The sequence below is a fragment of the Misgurnus anguillicaudatus genome, chromosome 21 (genome assembly GCF_027580225.2).
Source record: "Misgurnus anguillicaudatus chromosome 21, ASM2758022v2, whole genome shotgun sequence".
In the NCBI taxonomy this organism is placed as follows: Eukaryota; Metazoa; Chordata; class Actinopteri; order Cypriniformes; family Cobitidae; genus Misgurnus; species Misgurnus anguillicaudatus.
This window is the reverse complement of record NC_073357.2, coordinates 24,759,742-24,767,420: the sequence shown is the minus strand read 5'-3', so window position 1 is coordinate 24,767,420 and position 7,679 is coordinate 24,759,742. Positions and strand designations below refer to the sequence as shown.

Below are 7,679 nucleotides of genomic sequence, written 5' to 3'. Positions count from 1 at the left end.
GCCTTGATGAGCGCTGTCTCGGCATGGGTGGAACCCAGGCAGATGATGCACTCAGAGTGGATATCCTCCATTGGCAAAGGAGCTCTGCAGGAGCCACAATGCCGAAGCGACATTATAACAACACGCTTCTGCTCTTTTAGAGGAAATTCGCTCTAGGAAATTCAGCTCTTTTAGAATAGATTCGGAAAGCTGGAGGGGAAGACGGTGGGGTGTGGATTCCGCTGCAGGGCTTAATTCAATGGCGAGTAGAGGTAAAGGATTCTTCTTCGGAGCAGCAAGATGATTGTGCTGAAGGAGAAAAATTGTGAGTTTCTGCGATCGACCCGGACTTATAAAGGGCGTAAACCCTGCCCCTTTCGCGGGCTCAAACGCCATTAGTCTGTAACTTTTACAGATGTTAACCAATAGGCTTCAATCGCGGAGTAAACAGGAGTTTCCCCCATAGCATCAGCCACTGATGCATTGCGAAGTGAACCGTATTGAAAGGGAACCTTTAGCTTTCCTCCTTTTGCCTTTTCTATGTTTTTAGAGGAGGGGTCTTGTACTATACCTTCAAAGGGATGAAAAGGTGGGTGGAGTGGTATTCGATTATTTGTGTGTGCCACTAATCCTCTGGGGTAATCATAAATTGTGATATTTGGAAAGTGTTTCCAAGACAAGAGAAGGTCCGCAAAGTCACGGGGACTCTCTGCTCTCAAGTTAAATTTAATGGAGTACACAACACCGCAAGGACACATAACTACACCCAGGCCACCTAAAATCATTCAAAACTATTGAATGAAAACTAAAAAACTTTTCTGAAAAATCTGTGAAACCATTCCAATAACACATGAAATTATATGTCTGAGTAATTGCTGCTTAAGCCCAGAATACACTCCAGGATTTTTGAACTTCTATAAGATCATTACCTTATCACACTGTGCGACATGGATCGTTTAAACTCTGGTACGACAGGCCCATAGACTGTACGATATGACACGGAAGCTTCGGCAGCTGCGTCATACGTTAGCGCAACGTTAACAGCATGCGCTCGTGGTAAACAAAATCACAGTAAGCAGATCGTAGGAGCAAACACACTGTGCGGTGATCATGCTGAATTTCTGACTCTGTCAGAAAACTATCGTAGGCTATTTTTGGATGCAAAACCGAGAAAACGGCCGTCTTTGAACCTTTTTCACTGTATGACGTAGGACCACCGATGAAGAGCCACAATCACAGAAATCGCGACGATTGTTTGACGATGGCAATTTTTTCACCTGGGACAGCCAATAATCGTGCAGTCAATCAATCAATCAATCAATTTATTTATAAAGCACAATTATACACAACTGCCGTTGACCAATGTGCTGTACAGAACAAAACATAAAACCAATATAGGACGACATAAAAACATAATATCACAGTTAAGAACAGATAAAAACATTTACAAGGAATTGAGGTCATAAAACATACGCAGAAACCACATAAAACATTACTAAGACAATGTGCAGTGTATCCTGGGCTTTAGACAGTTTGTCATATTACAATTCATTCATGTTTATTTTGTAGTACTGTATTGTTAACTTCATTGAGTAACAAAAAACATCACTCACCAGAAGCACCCCACACCTGTTCAAAGACCTTGTTGTAAGTCACTCTGTTTGACATTTTATTACGAAGCCTGAGAATGAGATCCATTTTCGATCCAACATCATCGACCCCACACTGTCGACATAGCTTTTTCAAATCAAAAACCTGATCAAATATGCAAATTTGTGAGTAGGTTCAGCAAAAATAAATTACTATCATATACATACCACCGTTCTATGCAGCCAACAGTGCAATAATAGCTTAAACCAAAACACTTCTAAACTATTTAAACAACTGTTTACCTTGAGGTGGAGCAGTTCATCACCAAGTCTTTCCTCAGTAAAAGGCGCATCATTGTCACTCCCATCATTTGAGGATTTAACCTTTGCACTCTCTGTGTTTAATACCATGCCCAATTGCCTTGTTTTTGGACCTATCCATGGGGACCAGTTGTGGTAACTAGGTGAAACTGTAAATAGTTTTTTTTTTGCCACCTGGAGGAGAAAAATACAACTATTTATTGCAACACGGTATTCATACAAAATGAGACTAGAAATGCATGATATTGGAAAAAATGAAATTGCAATATTTAGTTTTTCTGTGTGTGTATATATATTAGGGGTGGAATGGTACACAGAAGTCCCGGTTCGGTTCGTACCTCGGTTCAGGCGCCACAGTTCGATTCACTTTTGGTACAATGGAGGGAAAAGCAAAACAAAAATGAAGAAGGCATTTTTTTTTAGTACTTAAGCTAATCTTAAAAACATAGATGTCCTTATCAGTGTTATTTTGAGATGTCATGAATATGAACTGAAATGCATTTAACATACTATCTCGTATTTCAAAAATGTATACCTCTTTAAGTAATCTTGTACTCATCTTTCATACAAATATAGGTTCAAATGTATTACAAGTGTTACCTAAATACATTTTAAAATTACATTTTGGCCTTATTTCATATTAATGTACTAAAGAACCAAAAATAGGCTTGTAGGATGAATTAATAGGTGTGTACGACTTCACGAGGGGCTGCAAGAAACGACAAGTGGATGACGTCAGAGTAACGCGAGGGCGATTTGAAATCAGCCTCCTCCGCAAGATTTCTCGCGGTACTCTGACGCTGATGGTGCTGCGTAAAGTTGAGCACGCTTAAAAAACTGAAAGCAGCTGAACTCGACAGAACTGCCCTGCGTATGCCTGTTGTATATAGCAGGACAATTTATCTCCTACTTCTCAGCGTGAGAAATACAAAGTGTGGCGTTTGAACTGACCGAAATGCGTGTTTGTCAAGGTGAATGCGTGAGACTTGGGAGCCCTGATTAGATGTATTTCCACTCACATACCTAACAACTGCTGAACAACGCCGATGCAAGGTCCTCGTCTTTTCCACCACTCTCTCACCTGTACTATTGTAACTGACTGGAAAACTGAAGTTTTGCCAAACTTGCGATCTTAAAGAGGCTGGCGAAATGTCTAGCTCTTGTGGAACACCACTTGCCATACTCGCTGTCGGCTGCTCATTCACTGACTGGACCGGCGTCGACGTGACAAAAAAAATGCAGAGTGCCAGAGAATGTAGACGGGCTCTGATAGAGCGCATACATAGGCGGAGCTCGGCTGCATTGGCGCCAATCAGAGCTTCAGAGGTAAAGCGGGGCAACAGATTAGCTGTCCATAAAGAACCCGCGTATCTAACAGTAGTTCCGCATTACATTAATTATTTTGCATGCAAGTTTTTTTTATTTTCATACCGTGTATTCTCCGTTTAAATTCATGCACCGAACCGTGACCCCCGTACCGATTCGGTTCGAAACGAATACATGTATTGTTCCACCCCTTATTTATATATATATATATATATATATATATATATATATATATATATATATATATATATATATATATATATATATATATATATATATATATATATATATATATATATATATACTAAAATAAAAAAGATAAAAATACTTATATAGTATTTTTATCTTTTTATTTCAGTATATATATATATATATATATATATATATATATATATATATATATATATATATATATATATATATATATATATATATATATATATATATATATATATACATATATATATATATATATATATATATATATATATATATATATATATATATACATATATATATATATATATATATATATATATATATATATATATATATATATATATATATATATATATATATATACATATATATATATATATATATATATATATATATATATATATATATATATATATATATATATATATATATATATACATATATATATATATATATATATATATATATATATATATATATACATACACACACACACACACATTTGGTAAAAAAAGCAAAGCAGTAAGTCGTGTTTTCTAAAACTTTTCAAAATTCCCAACAATATTTGGTCAATATTTGGCAGTGGGATAAGTAAAATGTACTTATTTCAAAGAGAAATTAGTAATTTTTTCTCCAGTAAATTCATCTTCATGTGAGAATTTTTGTATATTTGGGACTTTTGGAAATTTGGAAAATGGTTGCAAATATTGCATTGTTAATATGGAAATAATAAACTAATAATTTAAATCATTTAATTAATTAATTGCACAAAGCCATATCACAATATCAATCACAATATCATGCAGCCTTATGTGAGACACAAATAAGAAACAATACTTACTTGGGTTAAACCCTCTACTTATCATGTCCATTGCCACTGCATCCCACAATTCTTCTATGTCAACGTGATCATCATAGGTCCCAGGTGGAGACCGAATTTCACTCACTGTGATATAATGAAACTTAAATTCAAAAGCCAAATATGGGAATTATTAATTAATAACCGAGACATAAAACTATAATAGTAACCAATGCAACTACATAACTTTACTTACCCGGGATGCTGAACACTCCTTTTTTATGAAGGTCCATAATCACTGTAGATGGGTTGTATCCACAGGACACATAGGAAGGAGTAAATGTACTGTAGTCTAAATCACATAACGCTTCAAAGTGAAGATACGCCTGCATGATTAGGTCACCTTTGGGCAAGGACTCTCCCTCTGTGGCTTCAATTGTCTCCACAACCCACCTACAGCTGTGTGATTCTGAAAGGACAACAGAAAGGAGGAGGGAAAATGGTTAAAATAAATTAAAATAAGAGCCCTCAACTTATACTTTAAGTTCTAGTCATTTAAAGCCCAAGCGAGCATGTATGTCTTATACGAGCAATAATAATATTACAAGTGTTTAAACAAAAGTTAGAGTCTTGCTAGTCGCAAGTAAAATAGCACGTATATTATTTTCTAATATTGTACCTGTAGAGAATTTCGCAAATCCACACACAAATGTAACGAGAGGATTACATTATCGTTGAAGTTGTGCAAACCATCACACCATTCTTGTTATCTGTATGTGAGGTGGCATTTATGGCATAGTTTGTAGTAAGTAGATACACCTGAGACAAATAAATATCTATCAAAGCAACAACTATCAATTTTTTTTATCAAAGTAATATGAAACAAATGTCATACCTTGAATCACTCCATTGAATGTAACAATCTTCGCCCGGCAAGTTATCATCATGGGGTCACTCAAAACTTCTCTGCATATTTTGCATTCAACTTCCTCAGGCACAAGATGCTTTGGGAAATTATTAAAAGCCTTTCCATGTTTTGACTTTTGCATAATGCTCTGTGGAATTTCCACTGGAATTTTCTTATTTTCCAGCATATATTTCATCATCCTTCTAACAGTAGGAGAGTTGGGGGGATATGAAAGATCTTGACAGCTGGCATCATCATTACATGTATGAGCAGTGTCGAAAACCTCCTCTGAACTCTTGACCCTCTTGAAGAGTTGGGGCATCATCTGGAAAAGATGCCACTTTGCTGTAGCCTTGTGAATGCATGATTGGCGAGGTCGTGCACAAGGACTTTTTATCATAAGCCACCATGACTCTTCCCATCCTGCTGTAATAGGACACTGTTGGTTCAAATACAGAAATGAAATGCTTTGTTGATGGACCTCCTCCAACTGTGACATGAAAAGACAAAGGTGCCTCTGCAGTATTTGCCTCTTGCTGCAACTTTAAAAGCTGGACTTTCCTCACCTCACCAAACCACTTCTGCTGTACCAGCTGAGAGAGACTGTTCTCTGCCAATGCATCATTGAGGTTTCGCAACTTGACAATGATTTGACATGGCAGCACTCAAAAGGCAGTATTCCAGTGTTATGGGTGAACTCTGAATTCGAAATACACTGATCAAGTTTACATGCTGAGCGATAATTTGGGCCCCAAGGATTTTTTATTACATGTATGGGTGTTGCTTGACCATGAAAAGCCTTTTCAATGGCAAATATGCCAATTTTTTTATCAATGCACTAAGATTGAAAGTGCCTCGCAGGAGTAATTGCATTTTCCTTTTTAGTGTGATGCCGCCTTATGTGAGTACGTAGATGTTTGGCAAGCAAGGTCAAATCACATTGGCTGCAAGTTATAGTCCTCTTTACTGAGCATTTTGGGAGGATGGCAGGTGGTTGCGCCTGCTGGACAGAGGAGGAGGACTGAAACTTTTGGCAATAATGTGTACTTTGTAATCAAACAGTTCTATACATACCAAGGAGTATTAGTCAAGGAGTTGCGTTACCATAATGAGGAGATATAGGCAAAATACATGCATAATATTGCCTTGTACCCATTTCATTCTTTAATTAGGACCACAAAAGAAAATAAACAAAATAGTATTCTACACTTGCAAAAATGTTCAACCATTCCTGGGTCTCAGAGAAGTAAGCCATCAAAAGTTAATTGATGCAGAATGACATTTCAAGGTCTGGGTGCAGTGAAGGGATTGCCCTGACATCTGCATTGGTGCAGCCACAGCTAAACTTTTTTTAAAGGCTTCCAGAAGCTTCCGTGATTGAATGGTCGGCAGCAGGTCAGAAATATCTTCTTGAGTAACACATTTCAGGTCTTGTGTAGCCTTCAGTCCAGAGGTCAACAGCTTATCTATCGATGCCTGTTCAGTGTCTTTTGAAATTGTTGGCAAAGTTCTGAGTATGTTGCTCCTCAGGTCTTCAATAACAATGCTCATTGCACTACAAAGAGGGAAAAGAGTGGTTGATTTCACAAATTACATTCCGGCGATAGAGGGTAATAATCCAGTAGGTCCTCCTGGTTAACATAGGGCTGCACCGATCTGACTTTTTCAGTCCCGATAACGATGCCTGGGCTTTGTTTATCTATCGATACCAGATACCGGTCCGATACTATTATTTAATTAATAATAAACTGTATACCTTCCACCTTATACTTTCCTTGGAGAGACTAAAGGCACCAGCCTTTACTAACTAAACATAACTAAGACAAAATAACAGATGTATGTGAAGTGTTGAATACTTATTTAAAAAACAATTGTGCATTCAAATCTAAAATAGAATGTAATCAAACTGATAAATAAAATGTAATCTTTAAATAAATAAAATGTTGCAGCGGAAACAAACAAAAAAGTGTATTGGTCAAACATACTTACTTTGACCGTTACCAAACATTGTAAACATTTTTAAAAAATTTAATTCTTATACATTTGTTATATAACAATTCTGCCCTTTAAAACAAATAGGCAGTTATCATTTTCATGACATTCAAGGCATCCCTTTGTTATGTGACAAAACATCTTATCTCAAATGTGTGTCATTTTGGAGAAAAATGGCAGTCGTTTGTACAGTAACTGCAAAAAGCCCTAGTGAAACAAAGCATGAGTAGAGTAACATCCATTACTGTATTTTTATTTTTTACCTAGCAAAAAATAACCGTGTTGCTGCGCAGTGAAGTTACTGTTTCCATGGTGAACACACACAGCTGATTTTGCAGCATCCTTACGAGACGGTTGTAACATTTGGGTTTAGGTTGCATTTGCATCTGGATATCTTGCAGCTTTGGTTGCGCAGGTGGAGAATGTTTAAAATTCCCCACAATTTGTTTAGGCCTACCGATGGCATCGCTCACACTCTGTTGTGACCTTAGTCCCTCATTGACTGCAAGCTGTGAGCAAAGCAGCCTAGTCTCTGCACCCCATGTTG

General features: G+C 36.9%; 2 long non-coding RNA genes across 2 annotated transcripts; both read right to left on the bottom strand.

Moving 5' to 3' along the window:
- Positions 1 to 493: 493 nt before the first annotated feature.
- On the bottom strand, positions 494 to 2,013 carry LOC141353203 (uncharacterized). Its single transcript, XR_012360220.1, has 3 exons — positions 1,872 to 2,013; positions 1,593 to 1,734; positions 494 to 754 (listed from the first exon to the last, which is right to left on the bottom strand). It is a non-coding gene; the product is annotated as an uncharacterized lncRNA (long non-coding RNA).
- Positions 2,014 to 4,565: 2,552 nt separating this feature from the next.
- Positions 4,566 to 5,524, bottom strand: LOC141353182 (uncharacterized). Its single transcript, XR_012360205.1, has 3 exons — positions 5,129 to 5,524; positions 4,913 to 5,052; positions 4,566 to 4,702 (listed from the first exon to the last, which is right to left on the bottom strand). It is a non-coding gene; the product is annotated as an uncharacterized lncRNA (long non-coding RNA).
- Positions 5,525 to 7,679: the final 2,155 nt, after the last annotated feature.